The sequence below is a fragment of the Lissotriton vulgaris genome, chromosome 2_1 (assembly GCF_964263255.1).
Source record: "Lissotriton vulgaris chromosome 2_1, aLisVul1.2, whole genome shotgun sequence".
Taxonomy (NCBI): Eukaryota; Metazoa; Chordata; class Amphibia; order Caudata; family Salamandridae; genus Lissotriton; species Lissotriton vulgaris.
In genome coordinates, this window is record NC_141687.1 from 879,513,794 (window position 1) to 879,537,008 (window position 23,215).

At 52.4% G+C, this 23,215-nt stretch overlaps 1 pseudogene; it reads left to right on the plus strand.

Annotated features, from left to right (window-relative positions):
• The first annotated feature begins 12,681 nt into the window (after window positions 1-12,681).
• LOC147731348 (uncharacterized) lies at window positions 12,682-21,194 on the plus strand (annotated as a pseudogene).
• The last annotated feature ends 2,021 nt before the right edge of the window (window positions 21,195-23,215 follow it).

Genomic DNA, 23,215 nt, shown 5'->3' on the forward strand with positions numbered 1-23,215 from the left:
CGCGAATTTTGCGGATTTCCCGCAAAATCCACAAAAAAAATCCGCGAACGTAACGGGTTCAAAAGTTGAACCCCCACTCATGCAACTATTTTACAATGGCGCCAGCAAGCTGCCAGCGCCGTTGTAAAATAGTTACAAAGTTAGCTTGCACAGGAACCACTAGATAAAACGAAGCAGGTGCTGCTTTATTTTATCTAAGTGCTTCCTATGCAAGCTAACTTTGTAACTATTTTACAACGGCGCTGGCAGCTTGCTGGCGCCATTGTAAAATAGTTGCATGGCTGGGCACAGGTCTGCAGCTCACTCAAGGGACCCCTGCGCCCTTCGGGGCGACTGCATAGTAACACACACATGGTCGCTCGAACTAGTTGATGCTCAAATTCAGTGACTCATTCATTAGCCCAAAAACAATTGTGAGCGTCGTCGAGGCTGGACAGGTGTGCCTTCTTCCCAAATCTACCGTGGAAAATCAGCTGTGATGCTGGATAGGATTTGCATCCTTGACTTTCACGAGCGCAATACCAGTGCTGTTCCTGTGACCAGGAGCTTCTTTCTCTTCATCTGCTGAACTGATCTTTCTCTGACCTTTTATTCACACCTACTGGGCACATTGTGTTCGCACGGGTTTCTGCAAGTTCGCACGCGTTTTGTACAATTTCGCAATTTGCGAAATTGTACAAAACCCTCGCGAACTTGCAGAAACCCGTTCGAACATGAAAAAAAAAATCCGCAAATTCACGAGAATTCGCGGATTTTGCGGATTGCGAGTTCGCAAATCCGCAAAATTCACGAACGCGAGATTCGCAAAATTCGCCCATACTTAATACACACAACAGTTGGCATGTATGAGGCAAGAGCCCGAGCGGCCATGTGTTCCTTGTACAATCTCTCTCTTTCTCTCCCCCTATCTCTCCCTCTCTCTCGTTCTCTCTCTCTCTTGCTCTCCCTCTCGCTCCCTCTCTCTCTCCCTCTCTCTCTTTCTCTCTACCTCTCTTTCCCTCTCTTTCTTTCTTTATCTCTCTCCTTCTCCCTCCCTCTCTCTCTCTCCCCCTCTCTCTCTCTCCCTCTCTCTCTTTCTTTCGCTCTCTCCCTCTCCCTCTCTCTCCCTCTCTCTCTCTTTCTTTATCTCTCTCCTTCTCCCTTTCTCTCCCTCTCTCTCTCTCCCTCTCCCTCTCTATCTCTATCTTTCTCTTTCCCTATCTCTCTCTCTCTCTCTCTCTCTCTCTCTCTCTCTCTCTCTCTTTCTCTCTCTCTCTGTCCTTTGATGAGCGCATGGCACACCTTATAATCTTGAATTTTGTCTTGCAGGCTGTGACTCACAGATTGTCCAGGAAAGACCTGCAATGACTCTTCCAAATAGTTGTTTTGAGTTACATTTGAATGTAATATTTTGTTTATAATCTCAATGATGAATTAAGAATTCTCCTTTTTCTGACCACACATGAATGTTAATTGTTATAATTGTGCAACATCAGGCGAATTGTTTTGTTCATGATTTCGTAAAGTTGATGTAAAATATCAATGTCCAGAGGGTTGGGTAATAGTGCCCGGCGTAGGACCCGGGGGACTGGGTGGGTCCTGGGGGTGGTGGCGGCGGGTTTTGTGGCCCTCGTGGGTGTCCGAGCTGCGTGATCAGTAGCCCCATGACATCTGTTGTTCTGCAGGTGTGGCTCTGGGCTGGGCTCCCTTTCATGGTGCAGGTTGTCGTCCAACTTGACACCAGGTAAGAGCAGGTGATAAATCCCTGCTGCTAATGCACTTTATACCATGTTTTGTGATCTTATCGCTCATTTGGCTGGTTGTTGAGAATGTTGTGAAATGGTGTTGTCGCAGCTTTTTGCACAGGAACGCCTACTCTGCATATCATTAGCGTTAGTTGCCGGTGTCATCTGTGGCGATGTTTTTTGCGGTAGCTATTGCAGGTAAACTGGTGATGTCGACTGTTAGCAGCAGCTTGTGAATAGGGCGATGAATTTATTACCACTTTGGCTGGGATAAAGTGCTGCTAACTCGGCGATAAGTCCTTGAGAATATGCCCCTCAGTTTCAGGAATATGTGACTTGGAAGTCATGGCAATATTTACAATGCAGTAGAAACTGGAAAGCAGCGGCAGAGAGAGTTAGACCTCTGCAGGATTGAGGGACTTTTATTCAGGTAGCACTCCAGGGCCATGTTCCTTCAAAAGGGCGCCATTTTGTTCTGCACCGTCTCCTTCCTTGAGTGGTCTGAGGCACAAACACAGCCACACACCAAGAGTGCAAATCTAGGAAGCTATGACTGCACAGGGCATAGCCCCAGTTCCATTGCACGACTGCTGGATCTGCACAGCGCCACACTGAAAAATGTAGAGTGTACTGTTGTGACAGAATGTGTGTAACTTCTTCACATGTGGCATGTGCAATTCAAGTAAGAACTACTGGTCGCACGCATGCTGCGCCCAGGTTGGGTATCGTGCATGAAGCTTTTGACTTTTTCAATGTTTGTTGTCCCAAAATTCTCATTTTCATTGAATGTTCACAAAAATATAAATCCGTTGTTTCTTCTCAAATAGAAATCTATATGGCTGGAGTAAACATTATGAATTCAATAAATTCCATGAGCTGTGGTTAGCCCAACAGTCTGGACTAAGAGAGGTTAAGCTTGAGCGACAAAAAAATCCTCATGAGACTGTTTTCTTTGTTTCGCTGAGCCCTGAAGATGTCTGCTAACTGGCCAACCCTGCACTCCCAGCGTGCCCAAATGTGCTGTTATTTCTCCTTTGTTAAATTTGGGTACATTGTTCTTGACTGGTCACCACCAATGATTTCAGAACTGCTTTGCCAGTGTGTTCCCCCTCAGTCACACAGCGGTAAAACAGTATTTGGTATTGTTTCTTAAACCATTGCCAAGTAAGCGAGGCAATAGCATTTTTCAGCAAAATTTTCTTGGAGCAGGAGTAGTGTGATTTGGGAGTTTTAAGCCAAGATGCTAATTCGTAACACAATTGTGTTTAGTTCTGCCCTTTGGTGGCATGCTTTTTATTTTTGCTCAGCAGTTGAACACTTTCTCGTATGCTTTGGCAGCCTTTAGTGTGTTTGCTGTCAGAAAGGAAGAGTGCATTGAACTGTGATCTGAGCACTCTCTTCGTTTACTGATCCTTCCAATCATGGCTGCCAAGTGGTGCCACACCCTTGTGTGATGCCTTCATCCAGCCCAGGCTTTTTAGATGGTAACATCATTGCATTCTATGCTTGCACGTGTGTTTTACACTTCCCATTACCAAAATAGCTTCAGAAATCCCAACATGCAAAATTGTGCAGGCTGAAAAGCCAGGACCAGTTAAGAGTGTAACTCGAGGAGGAGGAGCGTCGCGGGCAACCAAGATGGCCGCGTAAGCTCGGAGCTCCGCGGACCCTCCGATCCTCCGCAAATATCCTGTTCGAAATCTTGATCCACGTTGGTGGATTCTACTTGCTGACGGGTCACTGAAGCGGGAGCCGCTTTCCGCCTCCAAATCGGTGGTTCCTACGCAGAGCTACGTCGAGTGGAACTCCGTGCCAGGGATGCGCCATTGTCTCCCCGATCTCCGTCACTCCGCACGACTGGAATGCGTAGTGGCTGCTTGAGGTCCCTACTGGCGAAGTGCTTATGACTGCGGTGCTCACTATCATCGGCCTGGCCTGAATATCTGGCTTCAACCCCTTTTTATTGGTTCGCTTGGCTCTGGCTTAGGTGGTGTGCCCCTTTGTTCTCATCGGACCCATCATGGCGGGCAGAGGGGACCCCGACAAGGCGTCGAACAAAGGCGTTCGCGGCAAGACCCAAACACAACTGAACAGGATTGAGCGGTATGTTCAGCCGCGGACGCCACCTGCTGCGGTGGCCTCCACTAAAGACCTTCCTTCGGCGGGCTCGCCCGATGGATCCGAGCCTACCCTCAGTGACATTATGGGGGCCATCGCGGGCATATGGTCCGAACTGCAGAAACAGCATGAGGTCTTGACTCACTAGGTGGACACTTTGGCAGTTGATCTCACCCTTATCAGGGCCGACCTGGGTAAGACTAATGACCGTGTGAAGTCGTTGGATATCAAAACCTCTAGCCTAACCACCGATGTCTCGGACCTGCAGACTGAGGTCCGGACTTTGCGGTTGACTACAGATCATTTCTCCAGGAGGCTGGAGGATTTTGAGGGACGTGCCAGGCGGCAGAATGTCCGAATCATTGGTGTTCCGGAAGGCTCAGAGGAAGCAGCAGTGGACCTTTTTGTGGAGGAACTGGTACAGACACATCTAGCGCCTTCTGGTCTGAGTAATTTCTTCTCAGTGGAGCGCGCTCACCGGGTACCGGGCGGCCCGCCGAAGTCGGGCATGGCGCCTAGACCCATCATTGCACGGCTCCTCAATTTTCGGGACCGGGACGCGATCCTACAGGCGTCCAGAAGGCATGGACCGCTTAAGTTCCAGAATTCTGAAGTACATTTCTATCCTGATTTCACCAGGGCTGTTCAGAGACAGCGTCAGAGCTATGCGGGAGTGAAACGGCGACTGAGGGACATGGGCTTTAAGTACTCGATGTTGTTCCCTGCCAAGCTTCGGATTGAACATGATGGTCTTGCCCTGTTCTTTGACGTCCCGGAAAATGGATTCCTTACTCCTCTGGGGGCTTCTCGTAGACTAGTTAATGGGGCGAGAGGCACACTGCTGGTTGGGGGGGCTCTTTAGTCTGATGCAGGGGTGCAGGGTGGGGGGTGGGATTAGGCAAGTCTATTTGTTTGTTTATTCTTTCTTTCTTCCTTCTCTTAGGCAATGGGTCGTGTACACTGCTGAGTTTCACTTGCTGTTGAGGATTGTTGGGGTTGGGTGGGGCGGGCGGCACGATGATGGGGGGTAGGAAACTACGAGTACTCAGTTGGAAAGTTAATGGGCTGGGTGACCGTATCAAGAGAGGGGTTGTGATTCAGCTGCTTAAACGCCACATGCTAGATGTTGTCCTTCTACAGGAGACGCACTTGGTTGGTAACACGTGCAAAGCACTCAATCGTAAGGGGTATAAGATGGTGGCCCACTCGGGGTTCTCCTCGGGCTCTCGGGGGGCGGGTGTCCTTGTACGTACGTCCCTTCCGCTTGAGATAGATGTCACCATGATTGATGAGAGAGGGCGTTACGCCGCAGTGGCGGGGAGATGGGAAGGGCGTGCCCAGACGTTACTTTCGGTTTACGTTCCCCCTGGCCTACAGTCTAGTACTTTCCAAGACCTTGGTGGCGCCATTTTAACTTTGCCTCCTGGTTTGTTGGTTGTGGGGGGTGACTTCAACTCAGTTTGCTCTGGCTCCTTGGACCGACATCCGCCTAGAGACCTCCGGAGTTCCCAACTGTGGTTGCCATCTTTCCTCGAGTCCATGGGCTTAGTGGATAGCTGGCGGCTTTTACACCCTACACTCTGCCATTTCTCCTTCCTTTCCGGTGCACATGGTAGTCTTTCTCGTATAGACTATGTTCTCACCTTAGCAGCACACGCGCCTGCCGTGTCTGAGGCCCGATTTCTGGCGCGGGGCATTTCCGACCATTCCCCGTTATGGGTTTCATTTGATTTTGACATCGTCCTGTCGGACCGACCGGTGGCGGTTAACCCGTGGTATTTCCGCAATCCCAAAACTCGCACTCTCCTGGCCAAGGCCATCGACCTTTATTTTTCTGAAAATGAGGGCTCGGTTGGCTCGGCCGAGACCCTGTGGGAGGCATTTAAGACTGTTTTGAGGGGCGAGGCTTTCGCTCTTATAGCGGAGGCCCGTAGAGTCAGAGATGCCGACTTGGTACGCATCGAGGAGGAGGTTATGAGCCTTGACTCCCAGTTGGGGCCCTAACCCGACCCCGCTCTCCTACATGCCCTTTCCCTCAAACAATCTGAATACCACGATCTGGCCACAAATGCTGCCCTGGCCTTGGCTAAGGAACAGCAAGGTCTTATTTATGACGTTGGTGACAAGGCTGGGAAGTTGCTGGCCTGGTTGGACAGGAGGGAGATGGCCAGCCATGTCGTACCCGAGATTTTGGGCGACGACGGGGTTGCTGTCACTGACCCCAGTGCCATTGCCGAGTCTTTTGCTGATTACTTTCGGGGTGTCTACACCTCTACCTCGGAATGTTCCGAGGCTGACTCGACAACGCTTCTCTCGGCAGTTGACCTTCCCTGTCTCTCTGAAGAAGACCGTGACGATTTGGATAGAGACATATCTGCCGACGAGATCGCTCTTGCGATCCGTTCGTTGCGGTCGGGTAAGGCATCTGGTCCCAACGGCATCCCTGTCGAGTTGTATAAGATTCGGCCAGACGTGGTTTCCCCGCACTTGCGTACTATGTTTTTGGAAGCGCGAGACGCCGGCCTTCTTCCCCTTGACCAGAGGTTGGCCACCATTGTGGTCATCCATAAGGAAGGGAAGCCGAGAGACATGTGTCGTTCTTATCGTCCCATATCTCTCCTGAATGTCGAGCCTAAGATCCTTGCCAAGCTACTCGCTAATCGACTGATTGGAGTTATTGGCGACTTGGTGCATCCGGACCAGTCGGGCTTTATTCCTCACCGCAACACTGCCCTCAATTTGCGTCGACTCCACGGCGCCCTGGCTAGGGCCCATACCCTTGAGGAACCGGCAGTCCTCGCTTCTCTTGACGCCACAATGGCCTTTGACTCTCTTGAGTGGAGTTACCTCTGGGCAGTGTTGACGAAGCTCGGTTTTGGCCCGGTGTTCGTGGGTTGGGTGAAACTTCTCTACGCTAGTCCACTGGCTAATGTTACTGTCAATGGCCGTCTATCGGCGTCTTTTGCCCTTCACAGAGGAACCAGACAGGGTTGCCCCTTGTCGCCTCTCCTGTTTGCCCTTGCTCTTGAGCCGCTCGCGGCCATGTTGCACACGCACCCTGATCTACATGGCATAACCTGTGCCCCCGGCTTCGAGGACAGGGTTTCCCTGTATGCCGACGATATTCTGCTCTACTTAACCTCATCCTGCAAGTCACTCATCGTGGCATGCGACGTACTCAGACTTTTTGGACGGTACTCTGGCCTAGTTATCAACTGGGCCAAGTCCTCCCTGTACGTCCTAAAAGGGGACACGCCGCGCCTCCCCAGAGGCTGCAACATCCAGGTGGCCGGACAGGGTTTCAAGTACTTGGGGATTTACATCTCCGGGAGTTCGAAGGCGCGATATGACCACAACTTGCTCCCTACTCTCCAGCGTCTCCGGCGCGATGTGGACAGTTGGCGCAAGCTTCCGCTCTCCCTACTTGGCCGTGCGGCATTATTTAAGATGATGTCTTTGCCCAGGTTCCTTTATGCTTTGCAGAACACCCAAGATCCGGTTCCGGCCCGCTACTTTAGGGAGATTGAGAGTCTTCAACGGGCCTTGCTCTGGGACGGTCGCCCCCGCGTCGCTGTCACGAAGCTCACGCTTCCGTGGTACGACAGGGGCATAGCACTGCCGGACGTGCATAGGTATTACTGGGCCTCCCAACTCGCGGCTCTCAACCATGGTCTCTACGGTCCGGTGAACAGCCCCGGCTATGCCATGGATAGATGGCTCCTGGGCGGTGGTAATTATTACCGGGCCCTGTACTCGAGGTCTTTGGACCGGCGGATGTCGGGTCCAACGAAGACGGCGGTCCACATCTGGCGGGCGATCACCAAGGCGCAGGGCTGGCAGGGCAGGCTGACCAGATTCACCCCTCTGTATGACTCTGATATTTTGGGCAGGTTGTGGCACACCAAGGGCTTCGATAAATGGGACCTCATAGGCATCTCCAGGGTGGACGATATGATCTCTAAGGGCGAAATCAAGACCTTTCTTCAGTTGCAGGCTGAATACCAGTTGTGCGGCTCGGAGTTCTTCCGCTACGCCCAGCTGCGGCACGCGCTGCTCTCTGCCAAAACCGACGGAGGGGGCGATTCCAGAGAGCTCTCCCTTGGAAGACAGAGTGTTGGATGGCCATATGCCCGGTAGTGCTATCTCATTGTCATATAAAAAACTAATCAATGTCCGCACCGACCTTCTCCTTGGAGTGCGTGATCAGTGGGTGGGAGATGGCCTAGAGATCGACGATGAGGATTGACAGAGCGCAGTGTCCTCCCCTAAAGAGGTTGCCATCTCCTCTCGTCTTAGGCTGGTGCAATTCAAGATCTTGCACAGAGTGTATGTGACTGGCCCCCGGCTTGTGCGTATGGGATACTCGCCCGACGGACTTTGCCGTCGAGGCTGTGGTGCCCTTGCTACCTTCCTGCACATTCTATGGGAATGCCCCGTCATAGCCTCCTACTGGAGAAGGGTGCACCGGATTATGAGTGAGGTGACTGGGGTGGTGGCTAAAGAAGAAGCTCGGAGGTGTCTCCTCAACATCTGGGAACCATCTGATCACAACACGGCGCAGACCCAGTGGGTGACCCTGGGTAACATGGTGGCCAAGCGGGACATCGCGCAAAAGTGGGGTGCTGCCACGGCTCCCCTTGTGGTACAGTGGAAAGCCAACATGGATTGGTGTATGTTCCGGGAAAAGACGGTCTATGTTGCCAGGGGTAGGCCCCAGAAATGGACTAAAGTGTGGGGAGCCTGGAATGCTTATGGGGGTGATGTATGCCTGCCACCTGAGCCTGTTTCTCTAGATGAACATATGTCACCGTAGCCTGTGACACCAACTGTGATACGTTGAACTGATTGATCCTGTCTCTCCTCCTTTCCACTATCCTGCTTCACTCTCCTGTATTAGTGACTCACTGCTTGCTCTCCTCTGCCCGCTACCAATACCTTGACAGATTTCTCTACTCCATTGCCACTCTTTGGCGCCGTTTGGCGTTTCTATTTCCTTTGTTTTCTGTTCTCTTCCAATATAAAATATAAAAAACAACCTCCACTGTTCTGTTGCGAATGTTTTTGCACTATTGCGCTCCTGATTCACCATGCTGCCTTGCCTCCGGGATGTTAGGCTGAATAGCTGTGTGCTCTTTCAAAATAAAGGTTTTAAAAATTTTAAAAAGAGTGTAACTCGAGGTAAAGGGGACCTCTTGGGGGCCAGTGTCGGATTAAACCCTGTGGAGGCCTCTAGTCTTTCCAAATTTCGGGCTCCCTTTTGCAAACCGCGACCACCAGGGGAAGTAAGGTAGGCAGACCAGTCTTCCCCTGGGGTGTTTGTGCGAGGCCAGGACAAGGTGTAGTTTAGGGGTTCGGGGTTAGGGAGTGGGCTTAGGGGTGGGATTAGAGTTAAGGTTATAAAGGGCAGGAGAGGAAGTTCCACCCCCTTTCTACCCCCTGCACCGTTAGGGAAGGGTGTAGTTAATTTGGAGAAGTTAATTGTAGAATAGCATAAGAAGTTCCTTAGGCCGATTGGTGCGGGCGTTGTTTCAGTAAAGCCGGGTCCAGTTGCCCTTATATACCCAGTCGTTTGTACCCACTTTCGCCACTACCCTCACCCCTAACGGAGCGTAATTTTTTCCCCAATGGTGGCACACTCGCTGCAGTTCTCAAATATGGTGGAGCCTGATGCGGCGGTCCCCGCTGCCCTCCAAGTGATGGGCCGGGCCAGGAGAGTGGATGTCTTGCGGCCTGGGGTCCTGGACCAGGCGTGGGTTGGGATGAGGCGCACGCCTCTGTCCACCTCAGCGTGAGTTGGCGCAGAAGTGGTAGTGTGTCAAGAAGAGCCACCACTTCCCAAAAGAGGAATGTGTGGTTGGGGCCGGGGGCTGAATTCGATTGAACCGGCGAAGCACGGGGGACGGCGTAAGAGCCTCCCCGTGTCTGTATAGACTGAGGCAGCCACATCTGTCATGATGGCAGGGCTGGTGGGTGGGGGCGGGGTCACGCCAGGGCAGCAGCAAGGGTCTGATGTTGAAGCCTACGGAGCGCTTCCAGCACGTCACAGACACGTGCTATGGGCGGGCAATTGCTGGGGGATGTATCTTGGGACCTGGGAGCAGAAAGTGAAGAGGAGGGAGGAGGAGGGTGCTTGGGGAGAGCCTGTGCAGGAGAATTTTGCTCTCCTGCTATCTGATTGTGAATCTGCGGGGAGAATAAGGGGAGTGGTGCGACTAGCTTGTGGACCTCTCACCGTCTTCAGCAGGGGGCCTGTTTGTGGGGGGGCAGTGTTCAGGGTCCCCTGAGAGAGGGCACGCAGCTATCGATTTCAGAGCCCTTAGGTGATGGTGCCACCGGTCCTTCGCGGGCCCGGGAGCAAAATACAAGTGACTTGAGCATGGGGTCCAGGGGACAGGTTGACAGGCATGTCCCTGGAGGATAAGAACCAGGACCATCGGCGCATTATTCAGAAGACAGAGTGGAAGTGGCAGATTTTGTGTGCCCCCGGATGGGGCCCCAGCGCACTGATTGAAGGTGAAGGCAGAGACAGGGTTCGGCCTCTCGGCCCCAAAGCAAGTGGGTCTGGGTAGATGAGGTGAGGCCCCCACTGTTGGAGCAGGGAAGGCAGCGACAGCTCAGAGACCTGATGGCGCTGGGGCCCCCTCAGGCTTAGATGGTCTGGGGGGGCCCAAGCCAGCGGTGGAGCTTAGTAGAGGCATGGGTGTGCCATCGGGGTGCAAGACGGCCCCTAGACAACGGGCCGAAGCAGCAGGGGGCCGCGGTGGCCTGCCCGTCATCGATGGAGCGGGCATTAGACCGCCGGAGTGTGGTGTTGTGCCTGGTGTGAAAGGGAAAGGTTTGAGGAGAGCGGGTGCATTAGGTGTTGGGGCGCCTGTTGAGGATATACATGAGGAGCAATTGGATTATGATGACAAAAGTGATGAGCTGGAAGAAGGTGAAGTGAGGATCAGTGTGCATTGGGGAGGGCTACGGCGGCAACTGGACAGTTTGGTGTATTGCAGGCACCACAGGCCACCATCAGTGGAAGCAATTAGGTGAGCCAGAAGACGGCTGATGCCAGAGGAAAGGATCTGGAGGTGCCCACAAACTTATCAGGTGAGGGTGCCTGGAGGGCAGCTTGGGGTGATGGCCACACAGGGGGGGAGGCAGAAGAAAGCCTGCTGGTCAGTGGATGTGGGTGAGGGGTCTGTGCGGGACCCGGGATGGTCTGCCAGACGGACAAGACAGATGACCAGGAAAGGAAAGATGACAAAGGGGATGACAAACATCGGAAAAAGTTACCATACATGGACCTGGCAATGGCATTGGGGTCGCATTTGTCTGAGAAGACTAAGTCACGGATATGGAAACATGTGTATGTCGATGTGTTCAAGTTGTTGCATAGGGAGATCAAGGCCAAGGGGGGTTCCAAGGAGGAAGAGTGGGAACTGAATAGACGGCAGAGGGTGCCGATTAACATGGAGAAATGGGCATCAGCTTTTCTGATTTACGCAAGTATATATTGGGAGAAGCATTTGGACCGGGCTACAGCATTGCTTAAGTCTTTGGACATCATTCAGAAAGCACAAATGCATTTCAAGGGTTTCCCGTGGCTCAGTTATGACGAGGAGTTTAGGGCTAGGATTACCGACAACCCCGATAAGCCATGGGGTGAGGTAGAGCAGGAGCTCTGGATGCAGTGGATGTCCTCCACTCATTCGGCATCTACACACACGGCCAGTGGCCTCAAAGTTATGTACCGGCCTTTTCAGTCACGTTCCACTCAAACTGGGGCGGGAGGGCAGAGCTCTTACACCGGAGCCGGAGGAGAGAGCACTTACACTGGGTCAACTGGGTCACCTAAGCCCACAGGGGTTAGTAGGTACATGTTGGAACTTCAACAAGGGTTTCTGCACATGGCACCCCTGCAAGAATGCTCCAAGTGTGGCAGACGCCACCCCCTCACACAATGTTTTGTGTTGGCCACACCATCTGAACAGTGGAGGGTCACAAAAGGGCAGGGGCAAGCTGGGCCCAAGGACTCCTACACAGGTTGACAATGAGGCCATGAATCCGTGGCTCTCTAGATACCCCGATAAAGACGCTGCATTGCGGATTCATTGGGGATTCATGGAGGGTTTTTAGGTGGGATACCAGGACCCCCGGGAGAAGAGATGGGCAGAGAATTTGAAGTCAGCGAAGGAATTGCCGAGTGAGATTGCAGCTAAATTGCAGAAGGAGGTGCTAGAAGGTAGGATTGTAGGCCCATTTGACCATTAGCCTATCTCAGATCTCATTATTTCACCTTTGGGAGTGGTGCCTAAGAAGAAGCCCGGGGAGTTCAGGCTGATTCATCATTTGTCCTGGCCAGAAGGGAGATCAGTCAATGATTTCATTGCTGAGGAGGATTCCAGAATTTTGCATGCTTCAGTTGACGATGAGATCAGTTTGGTGAGGTGTGTGGGCAGGGTGCAGAATTGGCAAAGTGTGACATAAAGTCAGCCTTTCGCCTCCTTCCCATTCACCCTGCTGATTTCTCCTTGCTGGGGATGCAGTTCGAAGGGTCCATCTTTGTTGACAAGGTCCTTCCCAGGGGTTGCATGATTGCCTGTGCTTTGTTTAAAACATTTCACTCCTTTCTGCAGTGGGCATTTACATGCAGGAGCGGTCATTGTGAAGTGTTTCACTACTTGGACGATTTTCTGTTCGCAGGAGGGCACGGTCTGGTGAGTGCGAGAGGGTGCTTTGTCAGTTTCAAGTTCTAGCACGTTATTTCAGGGTTCCCTTAGCCCCGGAGAAAACAGCTGAGTCCAGCTGCAGACTGACATTCCTAGATATCGAGTTGAATTCAGTCAATTGGATGGCCAGGTTACCCGAGCAGGAGGTGACAGACATGCAGGCTTTCCTGCTGCACGTGATTGGGGAGAAAAAGATCGATCTGAGGTTGGTGCAAACACTCCTAGGGTTGTTGAATTTTGCGTGCCGGGTGATGCGTGGCAGGAGGACTTTCTGCAGACGTCTCGGCATGGCCATGTCGGATACGGTGCTCCCTCATCACAGAGTCAGGATGTCGATGGGAGTCAGGGCGGACCTACGTGTGTGGCAGAGGTTCCTGTCTAAACTAATTTCAATGGTGTGTCGCTGGATTTTGTGGATGACAAGATGCTTTGGCAGGTGCAGTTTTTCTCCGACGCCCCAGGGGCGTCTGGTTTCGGGGTCTTCTGGGACGGGAGGTGGTGCACAGAACAGTGTCCAGAGCATTGGTTGAAACAAGCAGAAGCATTGCTTTCTTAGAATTCTTCCCTCTGCTGGTTGCATTAGAGGTGTGGGGCCCGGAGTTCCAGAACAGGTCAGTAGTGTCCCACATGGACAACAGGACAATAGTGGACTTTGTTAACAATTAGAAAGCAAGAGACCTGTGGGTGCCACCCTTGTTGTGAAGTTTTATGTTACAATACCTGCGTTTTAATATGCTGTTTCACTGACGCTTGGAGCGGAAGCTTGCAAGACCAAGGTGCCGGACGGTATCTGGGCCTGGGGGGAGTGAGACTAGTGGGCCTGGTTGAGAAACCCATAGCTGACTCTACGAGGCGCTCTTACAGGTTGGCGTGGTCTGAACTCGGCGCGTTTCTGGGATGGACCAGTGAGACATGGCGCATGTCCAGCCAAGGATGTGAATAGAGATTCATTTGTTTAGTTTTAGACTGTATTGATAGAGGGTTGTCTCAGACTACGATTGCAGGGAAATTGGCTGGGATTTCTTCTTACAGCACGTTGTACATGGGTTTTGATCCTGCAAAAAGTGATTTGTTGAATAGAATGTTGAAAGGTTGGGGGCGTGAAAGGGGTGAGGGAGTGGGGATGTGCCTAGGTAAGCGATTACTTTTGACCTGTCGCGAGGCCTGTTGGCTGAGTTATCTCATTGTTGTTATGACGAGTATGATGTGGCAGTGTTTTGTTTGTGTATGATTTGGATGTTCTTTGGGGCTTTCAGGGTTTCAGAATTGGTGGGGGCGAGGGACAAAGCTTGCAGAGTGTTTGAGGATTTACGCTTGGATGGGACGCGTCTGGGTATTTGGTAGGGCCGGACGGACAAGGTTGGGCAGAGAAAGTGGATGTGGCTGGGCGAAAGCGGATGTGTGAAAGCATGCCTGGTGCACAAGTGACAAGAGTTTCGTTGAAGGACACAGCGGGTAGCTGGGGAAATCTTTTGTCATACTTTCCAAAAGCTGGGTATGGCTTTTCAGTTACTGGCGGTGTTACGAATGGCATTGAGATGCTTGGGCAGGGACCCTGCTAGGCATGGGACGCATTCATTTCCTATTGGTGCAGCGATGGCAGCAGCGCAACTGGGTTGGTCCTTGGACAAGATTCAACTAATTGGGCAATGGAGGTGCTGCTGCTGCGAACGTTATGTCCCGCTGCTGCAAACACTATGTGCACAAATGAGCCAGGTGCGCGTTGTAGGGGTAGGCCTTAAGGGTACGCGAGGGGTAATTGTGTGTTTGGTCAGTGGTATTAATATTTGTTTCTCTTCGTAGGTTGCATTGAGGTTCCAGGAGTCAAGACGGTTACCTGGGTTGTAGGATACTCGTTTGTACACTTGGCATCGAAATATGAGGACATGTAGGTGTACGGTCGTAGCCTGGGCCTGCGAAGCAGCCACCATGAGGTACAATAGTGGGGTAAGAATGGGATGTGCTGGGGAGCTTTGTTGCCCTGGCTGACAAAAAAGGTGGCTCAAAGAGGCTGCCCAGACATGTTGGTTATCCACCTGGGGAAGAATGACTTAATCAAGCAATCCTGCGTGTCCCGCCTACATTTGATGCCATAGGACCTGGAAGCAATGAGGAACAATCTGGTAGGTGCCTGTATTGTATGGACTGAGTTTGTGCCGAGAAGGATTTGGCAGGGGCTCTGAAGCCCGCTGCAAATTAAAAAGTGCAGCGGAAATTGAATCGCGCAATGAGAGTTTTTTGCGGAAACAATGGTATTAAAGTGATTGCTCATGTGGGTTTGCTGCTTGAAGAGCCATTGCTTTTTCACGATGATGGTTGCACCTTTCGCTCATGGGAAATGTGCACTACATGATGGAAATGAGGGATGTTATCAGTAAACTGTGGAATGAATCCACTTGGTGCCATCAGGTTTTAGGGCGAAAGGTACACTGGAGGGGGGGGCAGGTAACTGCCCTTCAGGGGTTTCCTGGTTGGCAGTACTTTGGAGGGATGGGGAGTCCATGACGGGCATACTCACCCTTCCGGGCAGGGGGATACAGGTGCATGATGGGGGTGTCGCATGCAAGAGTGCGATGGCTGGAAATGCTGGAGGAGGTTGAATGATAAGTGAGGAAGCGAATGAAAGAGGTCGCTGAGTGAATTGGGAGAGAATAATTGGAGTGTGTAAATGGCTGATGGATGAAAGATCTGATTTTGGGGATTGGTATATGTTTATTAATGTTTGGTAAAAGTATTGTTGTCAACCTTGTCCTAATAAAAATGGCCTTTTACGCTAAGACACAGCGTGGTGTGGTTATTGCGCGAAGCGGCCCCCAGGGGAAGTACGGTCAGCAGATCAGTCTTCCCCTGGGGTGTTCGTGCGATGCCAGGACAAGGTGTAGTTTAGGGGTTAGGGGTTAAGGGGTGGGGGAGAGGAAGTTCTGTCCTCTTCCTGCCCCCAGCACCATTAGGGAAGGGTGTAGTTAATTTGGACCACCCTCCCACCCTACATGTTTTCAGGAGTGGTGTAGTGTAGTTCCTATACCCCTTATAGGCACTGCGCATTAGAATAATATACACTATAGTTTTGACAAAGGACTGAGGTCAGTATGCCTCGATCAAGTACATTAAACTTAATTACTTGTGTGTGCCAGCTAGCTCAGATCTCACTAGAAACTTCTCAAAATAACAAGAAGGGATTAGTCTTTGACAACCGCATAAACATGACAACTTTGTTTCCCTTAGAATCAGAACAGTTTTTCTCAAAATCGTGGAAACAATAGATAACAGTTTCACTCAGTCAATCGGGCATGCTTTGTTTCTACGGAGTTGCACAGATATAGATAGACGGGCGTTTAAAAAAAAAGGGTTTATTGAACAGTCTTATTTCTCGTGCAAGAGATATGAGCTGCTACAATCGTAGGACAGAATTCAAAGTATAGTACCTACAGCGTTAGCAGTAAGATAAAATAATACTGCAATAGCATGGTTTGTAGCTATGACATTGTTGGACTTGGCCCTTAAGGCAGGTTCACCCCTAATCATTTTGCTTTAGATTTGTGATATGCGTGGATGATTTTCTGGTCCGTGCGCACTTTTTCTCTGTGTCCCAGAGTAAAGTGCGTGCATGTAGTTAGGCTGGCCTGCTCTCCCATAGGGATGCATGGGGAATGTCTGTGTCCCTAGTAGTTCCTAATGCGTGGGGAGTGCATGCTCGAATGTGGTATGTGCGTGTTCGTGGGAATGAATGCTTTGCAATGGTGTATGTGGCATGTGTGTGTCATGAGTAGAAATGCCATTTCTAGGACTTGGCATATTACTGTAAAATATGTCTGCAGTGTGATTGACTGGAGCTGGCTGGTGGGCCTGGCTCCAGGAAGGCTGGATGGGTCTGCCCGGTGGTGAGTGTGAGATTAGCATGCTTGATGGCTTGGGAGGAGTGCCCCTGGTCCCTGATGGGCCTGGACTTTCCCCAGACAATGCTGGCTCCCCCCCCTGTAGTGCGACTGATGGCCCTAGCCCTGCCAGTGAATAAAGAGGGTGGCTGAGGTAAACAGAGTACTTCAGAACCAGCTGCGACTGGTTTTCCCCCCACCCTGCACCCTTGAGACAAAGGGTTTTTCTGTATAAGAAGGGGCTGTGTCCCCATACAATTTGTCCTGTCTTTGGTTTCCTTCCAGGATCCTGCCAGAGGGGGCTGCTGCTGCTGCAGGGGCCAAGAGGACCGCCACTTGGCTGTCTCCCTGCCTGGAGACCCAGTGTGCTGGCTCTGGCCCTGCCTTGCCCCTCTGCCTGCCTCCAGTCCCTGCTGGAGCTTTCCTGTGCCTGGAGGCACCCTGATTTTGATTTAGAGCGCTAGGCGCGCTTTTATTTCCTTGAAGCGCTGAGCGCGCTTCTCCTGTGCTCCAGAGCGCTTGGGAGCGCTTTATTGACCTGGCCGGTGCCCACCCTGCATCGGAGCCGATTTCACAGATTTTTGGCGTAGCGAGTGCCACCTCGCTTTATCTTTTTAATTGAAGGCCGGTGCCACCCGGCATTGCCCCGTACTTGGATTTTGTAAATACCTTGAGGGAGCCCACTCCTCGGGTACTGAGAAGCCGCCTGCCTGCCTGGTACGAGCCGCCGCGACCCGGAAGTGATCGTTGGCCCAGCCAATTGCTGCGCGGCCCGGGAGAGGCGAACCGGAAGTCCCGCCCCCGGAGCCGAGCAGCGAGGAGAGAAGCAGCCGGCCGTCCCCGAGGCTCCCGAGCGAAGGGAGAGCCCCGGCAGAGGAAGAGCCGCCCAGGAGCAGTGTCGGAGCGTCCCCGCCGTCCCGGTGAGTGAGAGGCATCTGCATTGGGTGCAGAGCGGCCCCGGTTGGCAGCGGGCCGCTCCGCAGGAGAGAAGGGGCCATTCTTTGGTGATTGGAGCCACGAGGCTCCGTGGGGCATTTTTATTGATCCTGAGTCCCCCGTGAGGGATCCAACGCGCCCATTTGTGCTGTGCGAGCCTGCAAGGCTCTGAGGGGCCATTCTGTTTTTCGAGCCCGGGGAGGCTCATTGGCCACAGTTAATCCACGAGCCCAGCGAGGCTCAACGCCCACATCGCATTGAGAGCCCTGAGAGAGGCTCTGGGGCATTTTCTATGATTCAGAGCGCTGAGCTCTACCTTACCTATTTGCTTTGCGAGCCCTGAGAGGCTTCTTGCCCACCTTGTTCTTGAGCCCTCCTGGCTCCAACGTTGCCCAGTCCTGTTAACAACTGTCCAGCACTTAGTGGACAGTTGCCACGTTCAGGCTTGTTTTCTGTGCTGCCTGCGCAGACCTCCCTGACACTGAGACTCATTCCGCCCCTTTCGAGGCCAGTCGGCCTGAGGGACTTTGTGAGTGTTGTGCTTTGTGCACCCCGCGCATTGTAATTTCTTGCTATGTGATTCTTGCGCAAAATGTTCTAACCTGCATCTCATGTGCAATTGTTTATGTTCGCTTACCTTTTCTAAAAGTGACCTGATTAGGTATTTCATGTTTATCCCCTTTTGCTAAATGTGACCTGCATAGAGGATTGTTGACATCCCACTTTAGGTTTATCCACTTTGCTAAATGTGACCTGCATAGAGGATTGGTGATGTCCCATTTTATGTTATCCACTTTGCTAAATGTGACCTGCATAGAGGATTGCTGATGTTTCATTTTATGTTTAGGTTTCCTTCCCTTTGCTAAGAGTGAACTGCTTAGGTGTTGGTATTCCTTCCTTAGGTCCTGATGAGAAGGTCCTAGTTACCTGCGTGATTACCTACAGTGTTTTAGGGTTGCGTCGGAGGTCTTGACTCTGTTCCAGTGATTACTGGATGTGTGTTGCATTTGTAATTTTGGTGCTACTCATTCTATGTTTACGACATAAGTGTATACCTACCAGTATTATTTTCTGACAAGTGCCTACCCCTGACGGTGGTCCATGTGGCCCTGTCCTGTACATAATTCCCCTTGTAAATTTTGCCCGTGCCCCTGGCACATTGTAAAGTTTGTGTGTTATCTAATGTGTTTTGTTTATTATAATACAAAGGCTATTTTTTATATATCCTTGTGTGGAGTCTTTCTTTGTGGTGGGCATTGGGTGTTGTTGCTGGGGTGGGTGCGCAAATACTTAACTCATACCGCCTCCAAGTTTAGCCTAGACTGCTCGCGCCACGTTACCTAGAGGGCGAGTGGGGGTTACCTTGGTGTGTGACTCCCTTGCCCTGACTTTAGAAATGGCGATCCCTGACTGACCTCGACGCGAGTCTTGGCCGGCCAGGGTCCCGTTTCTAACATTGGTGGCAGCGGTGGGATAAGGATTTGTGTTTGCGCTGTACCACAGTGGCGACAGGCCACACTTCAAAGCTCTGTATTTTTAAGATAAACGCATTTTGGGGATTATTGTTTTTTAGGGAAGTTCAGTTTTGCTTCTCCTGAAAGGTGTCATTTGTATTTTGTCCAGTACCTTGTTCCCCGCCCTGCTCCCAGAGTTTGGTACCTGTGTCGCTAGTGGTCAGGTTGAGAGAATCAGGGGTGGTAGAAACTGCCTTACCAGTCTGAGGGGAGGGTTGTGTGTGAATGTGTGTGTGTTACGCTGGACAGTGGAGTGCAAGTTCTCTGATAGGAATCTTGCTGAATTTTGTTGATTGTATTCTCCTGTTTAGCTCAGACCCCCAGGTTCCCTGTGTCAAACTTTTCCTGAGAACGTCCGCCAAAATGGAGCCAGTTTTTGATCTCTGTAGTCTGTTTAGGTACAGTAGATTAGAGCTGGTCAGATTCTGAGAAAAGGGAGGCATAGAGGTGAGTGAGTTGGTTACTCAGTCCCAGCTTAGGGACAGCCTGATCCTGTGGCAAAAGGATCAGTGGGAGCTCAAGCACAGTGAGAGAGAGGGGGCCCGGGCCACACGCCATGAGGGTGGTGAGTCTGTGGGGAGCCCTGAATATTCTGATGAAGAATGTGAGTTGGATGGTGATGACAGTGGATGGATGTCAGCATAGAGTGATGGCCCCATAGATAGGGAGTCCCTTGCTGGGTCCAGTGTCAGTACCAGCGCCCCATCCCTTTCCCTGTCCCCAGAGGAGTGGTTGGATAGGAAGGAAGAGAGGGAGTATCAGCTAGCGTTGGAACAGCTCAGGTTGGAGCATGCCAAGCTAGTGGCTGAGAGGGCCTTGTTCAGGGAGAAGGTAGCCCAAGAGAGTAGGTTACCCCCTGAGTGCATGTGTAATTGTCTGGATTCCCCTGGGAGGGTGGAGTCCAGTGGTGGCAGCTTTTTAAGTGTTGGTGTTGACAGTCCCACTCCCAGTTCCCCGAGTATGATTCCTGTTTCTCCAGAGGAGGAGAATAGGTTGAGGTTTAGGAACCTTAGGAAACTGTCTCACCAGTCCTGGGAGGACTTTGTAGATGAATGTCAAGGTGCACTGTCTGATTGGCTAGAGGTTCACATGGGAACTGAGTTTGCCAAGCTTTTTGATCTGGTTCTAAGGGAGCAGGTGCTCCATAGTTGTTTGCCAGAGTTGCGCCAACACCTGTTGGAATTTGGGTTGATTGATCCAGATACCCTTGCAGATGAAGCAGAGCGCTGGGAGAGTGCGAAAGGTTCCTTAGCGCCACTAGTGAGTGATTCCAATAATAGTGGGTCAGGTTTTCTCCAACCCAGCGTGGTGGAGGAGGGTGAGAGTAGCCCAGCTAGGTCTCAGTTTAGTGAGGAGGGTGTAGGGGCTTGCTGTCTGTCTCAGTGGAGCGGAAGTGAGTGTGAGACCGAGAGTCCCCAGATGCCCGAAGCCCTGCCTCAGAGCCTGGATGGTTTCTTTAGGGAACACCAGGGTGGGGACCTATGCTTACCTGTTAGTCCACTTGAGGGAGATCTCCTAGTGTGTGGGGGACCTGGAGCATCTGTGAGCGGAGCTTCTGTAGTTGTGGAGTCTGGCAGTACTGCTCCAGGAGGGAGAGTACAGAAGTCCAGTGAAATGAGTGATTGGGGAGTGACCTGTGAGTCCTCAGAAGTCCTGGAGTGCCAGGCAGTGATTCTACCAAAGGTTCTAGACCGGAGGTTGGAGGTCCAGGTTCAGGGTTTGCCTGACCTGAAGGGTGGGAATACTGTAAGCAGTGTCCTAACCAGTTCTTTCTCCAGAGGTACTGCCCCGGTTGGGAGGGAGCAGGACTCTGGAAGGGGGTGCAGAGGGTGGGAAAGCCCACCTCTGACCCCGGTACCACCTGAGGGGTTAAACCCTAGGTTGGGAGAGTGGTGTTTAGAGGGTACCCCTCGCAGGAGGAGGAGGAACCCTAGGAGAAGAGGTAAGGGGAGGAGAGCCTTCCCTGAGACTCCTGGTCCACCTAAGGTTGTAGACCCTAGGCTGGAGAGCCAGTGGCAGTCTAGCCCTGTCTTGCAGACAGGAAGAGTGGAGCATGGCTGTTATGTGCCAGGGGTTACTACCCCCCACTTGGTGAATTGGCAGGATCCAGTGGCACCTGGATGGCCTAGGGCCTGGTCCTCGCCGAGGGCAGCTGGAGAGTAACAGTGGGGTAATCCAGTGAGTCCCTACCATAGCTTTAGAAAGAACCCCAGGGGGTCACAGTGGCGTAAAACAGGAGGGTGTCCCTGCAGTTGCGGGCCCGCGTCCGTGTTTTATCGCCCCAAGCAGGTAATTCCATCACGGTGGTGATTGGTCTGCCCTGCGTTTTGGCTGGAAGGGGGTTGTGTTGGACTTGGCCCTTAAGGCAGGTTCACCCCTAATCTTTTTGCTTTAGATTTGTGATATGCGTGGATGATTTTCTGGTCCGTGCGCACTTTTTCTCTGTGTCCCAGGGTAAAGTGCGTGCATGTAGTTAGGCTGGCCTGCTCTCCCATAGGGATGCATGGGGAATGTCTGTGTTCCTAGTAGTTCCTGATGCGTGGGGAGTGCATGCTCGAATTTGGTATGTGCGTGTTCGTGGGAATGAATGCTTTGCAATGGTGTATGTGGCATGTGTGTGTCATGAGTAGAAATGCCATTTCTAGGACTTGGCATATTACTGTAAAATATGTCTGCAGTGTGATTGGCTGGAGCTGGCTGGTGAGCCTGGCTCCAGGAAGGCTGGATGGGTCTGCCCGGTGGTGAGTGTGAGATTAGCATTCTTGATGGCTTGGGAGGAGTGCCCCTGGTCCCTGATGGGCCTGGATTTTCCCCAGACAATGCTGGCTCCACCCCCTGTAGTGCGACTGATGGCCCTAGCCCTGCCAGTGAATAAAGAGGGTGGCTGAGGTAAACAGAGTACTTCAGAACCAGCTGCGACTGGTTTTCCCCCCACCCTGCACCCTTGAGACAAAGGGTTTTTCTGTATAAGAAGGGGCTGTGTCCCCATACAATTTGTCCTGTCTTTGGTTTCCTTCCAGGATCCTGCCAGAGGGGGCTGCTGCTGCTGCAGGGGCCAAGAGGACCGCCACTTGGCTGTCTCCCTGCCTGGAGACCCAGTGTGCTGGCTCTGGCCCTGCCTTGCCCCTCTGCCTGCCTCCAGACCCTGCTGGAGCTTTCCTGTGCCTGGAGGCACCCTGATTTTGATTTAGAGCGCTAGGTGCGCTTTTATTTCCTTGAAGCGCTGAGCGCGCTTCTCCTGTGCTCCAGAGCGCTTGGGAGCGCTTTATTGACCTGGCCGGTGCCCACCCGGCATCGGAGCCAATTTCGCCGATTTTTGGCGTAGCGAGTGCCACCTCGCTTTATCTTTTTAATTGAAGGCCGGTGCCACCCGGCATTGCCCCGTACTTGGATTTTGTAAATACCTCGAGGGAGCCCACTCCTCGGGTACTGAGAAGCCTGCCTGCCTGGTACGAGCCGCTGCGCTGCCCGCGGCGACCCGGAAGCGATCATTGGCCCAGCCAATTGCTGCGCGGCCCGGGAGAGGCGAACCGGAAGTCCCGCCCCCGGAGCGGAGCAGCGAGGAGAGAAGCAGCCGGCCGTCCCCGAGGCTCCCGAGCGAAGGGAGAGCCCCGGCAGAGGAAGAGCCGCCCAGGAGCAGTGTCGGAGCGTCCCCGCCGTCCCGGTGAGTGAGAGGCATCTGCATTGTGTGCAGAGCGGCCCCGGTTGGCAGCGGGCCGCTCCGCAGGAGAGAAGGGGCCATTCTTTGGTGATTGGAGCCATGAGGCTCCGTGGGGCATTTTTATTGATCCTGAGTCCCCCGTGAGAGACTCCAACACGCCCATTTGTGCTGTGCGAGCCTGCAAGGCTCTGAGGGGCCATTCTGTTCTTCGAGCCCGGCGAGGCTCATTGGCCACAGTTAATCCACGAGCCCAGCGAGGCTCAACGCCCACATCGCATTGAGAGCCCTGAGAGAGGCTCTGGGGCATTTTCTATGATTCAGAGCGCTGAGCTCTACCTTACCTATTTGCTTTGCGAGCCCTGAGAGGCTTCTTGCCCACCTTGTTCTTGAGCCCTCCTGGCTCCAACGTTGCCCAGTCCTGTTAACAACTGTCCAGCACTTAGTGGACAGTTGCCATGTTTAGGCTTGTGTTCTGTGCTGCCCGCGCAGACCTCCCTGACACTGAGACTCAGGGCATTTCGCCCCTTTCGAGGCCAGTCGGCCTGAGGGACATTGTGAGTGTTGTGCTTTGTGCACCCCGCGCATTGTAATTTCTTGCTATGTGATTCTTGCGCAAAATGTTCTAACCTGCATCTCATGTGCAATTGTTTATGTCCGCTTACCTTTTCTA